The sequence below is a fragment of the Oncorhynchus keta genome, chromosome 1 (assembly GCF_023373465.1).
Source record: "Oncorhynchus keta strain PuntledgeMale-10-30-2019 chromosome 1, Oket_V2, whole genome shotgun sequence".
Lineage (NCBI taxonomy): Eukaryota > Metazoa > Chordata > Actinopteri > Salmoniformes > Salmonidae > Oncorhynchus > Oncorhynchus keta.
Genome location: NC_068421.1, coordinates 76,381,430 through 76,384,179, shown reverse-complemented (window position 1 = coordinate 76,384,179; position 2,750 = coordinate 76,381,430).

The window sequence follows — 2,750 nt, the reverse complement described above, 5'->3', positions numbered from 1 at the left end:
GGCGAGACCCATATGCAGACGGTTGAGCTCCGATATTTATTATAACACAAGGGGTAGGCAAAAGGCAGGTCGGGTACAGTCGAGAGTTCATAAACCAGGTCAGGGTCCAAACAGTACAGGGCGTTAGACAGTCTCGAGGTCAGGACAGGCAAGGGTCAAAACCAGGAGGACTAGGAAAAACAGAGACTGGGAAAAATAGGAGCTAGAAGACTGATTGCTTTGGCAAACAAGACGAACTGGCACAGAGAGACAGAAAACACAGGGATAAATACACTGGGGATGATGAGCGACACCTGGAGGGGGTGGAGACAAATGCAAGGACAGGGGAAACAGATCAGGGCATGACAATATCCCTATTCGGTAAAAGACCAAGTCCATATTATAGCAAGAACAGGTCAAATAAGCAAAGAGAAACAACAGTCCATCATTACTTTGAGACATGAAGGTCAGTCAATACGGGACATTTCAACTTTTAAAGTTTCTTCAAGTGCAGTCACAGAAACTGGCTCTCATGTGGACCGCCACAGGAAAGGAAGACCCAGAGTTACCTTTGCTGTAGAGTATAAGTTCATTTGAGTTAACTGCCCCTCAGATTGCAGCCCAAACAAACGCTTCACAGAGTTCAAGTAACAGACACATCTCAACATCAACTGTTCAGAGGAGACTGCGTGAATCAGGCCTTTGTGGTCGAATTGCTGCAAAGAAACCACTATTAAAGGACACCAATAAAATGAAGAGACTTGCTTGGACCAAGAAACACAAGCAATGCACATTAGACCGATGGAAGCATGGAGGAAGAGGTATGATGGTGCTTTGCTGGTGACACTGTCTGTGATTTCCTTCGAATTCAAGGCACACTTAACCAACATGGCTACCACAGCATTCTGTAGCGATACGCCATTTCATCTGGTTTGCACTTAGTGGGACTATAATTTGTTTGTCAATTGGATAATGACCTACCTCCACAATCACTCGACCTCAACCCAATTGAGAAGGTTTGGGATGAGTTGGACTGCAGAGTGAAGGAAAAGCAGCCAACTAGTGCTCAGCATATGTGGGAACGCCTTCAAGACTGTTCGAAAATAATTCCAGGTGAAGCTGGTTGAGAGAATGCCCAGAGTGTGCAAAGCTGTCATCTAGGCAATGGGTTGAAGAATTTTTGAAGAACCTAAAAAAAAAGAGATATTTTGATTTGTTAAACACTTTTTTGGTTACTACATGTTTCCATATGTGTTATTTCATAGTTTTGATGTCTTTCATCAAGAGGCACATGCACATCCTTCTACAGCAGAGTGCATCATTTAAAGAGGTCACCATGGAGATGACTCTGGCTCAGCTTGGCTCTCCAATCAATCAATTCAAACAGGGACAATGACCTGTGTGCCCAACAGGAGAGGATGGCCACATCACTAAAGGGAGTGAAAGAGAGGGCCTCCACCATCTTCACCCTGCTCCAGAGGAGAGATTTCCACCCTGCCACCATCCAGGGGGTAAATGCCAGCCTCTCTTGGGGCTGTGTGCTATGGCCCATAGTACACCTGGCCCACCATCCCAGCCTCAGCCTGGACTGCCTTTATGACAATGTACACCTATACAAAGAGGCAGTCCCAACCTTCGCCAGGACGTTAAAGGATGTTCTGGGTGGCCAGACCACTTCACTCCACAGGAGCAGCAGACCAGCCACCAACTCCCTGAGACAAATCAGATACCTGCATCCGGTGGCCTGCATCTGGCCTCAGCACAGCTCTACCAGACCAGGCCCATCACAGCACAGCTCTACCAGACCAGGCCCATCACAGCACAGCTCTACCAGACCAGGCCCATCACAGCACAGCTCTACCAGACCAGGCCCATCACAGCACAGCTCTACCAGACCAGGCCCATCACAGCACAGCTCTACCAGACCAGGCCCATCACAGCACAGCTCTACCAGACCAGGCCCATCACAGCACAGCTCTACCAGACCAGGCCCATCACAGCACAGCTCTACCAGACCAGGCCCATCACAGCACAGCTCTACCAGACCAGGCCCATCACAGCACAGACCAGACCAGGCCCATCACAGCACAGCTCTACCAGACCAGGCCCATCACAGCACAGCTCTACCAGACCAGGCCCATCACAGCACAGCTCTACCAGACCAGGCCCATCACAGCACAGCTCTACCAGACCAGGCCCATCACAGCACAGCTCTACCAGACCAGGCCCATCACAGCACAGCTCTACCAGACCAGGCCCATCACAGCACAGCTCTACCAGACCAGGCCCATCACAGCACAGCTCAACCAGACCAGGCCCATCACAGCACAGCTCTACCAGACCAGGCCCATCACAGACCAGGCCCATCACAGCACAGCTCTACGAGACCAGGCCCATCACAGCACAGCTCTACCAGACCAGGCCCATCACAGCACAGCTCAACCAGACCAGGCCCATCACAGCACAGCTCAACCAGACCAGGCCCATCACAGCACAGCTCAACCAGGCCCGGCCCATCACAGCACAGCTCTACCAGACCAGGCCCATCACAGCACAGCTCTACCAGACCAGGCCCATCACAGCACAGCTCTACCAGACCAGGCCCATCACAGCACAGCTCTACCAGGCCCATCACAGCACAGCTCTACAAGACCCGGCCCATCACAGCACAGCTCTACCAGACCAGGCCCATCACAGCACAGCTCTACCAGACCAGGCCCATCACAGCACAGCTCTACCAGACCAGACCCATCACAGCACAGCTCTACCAG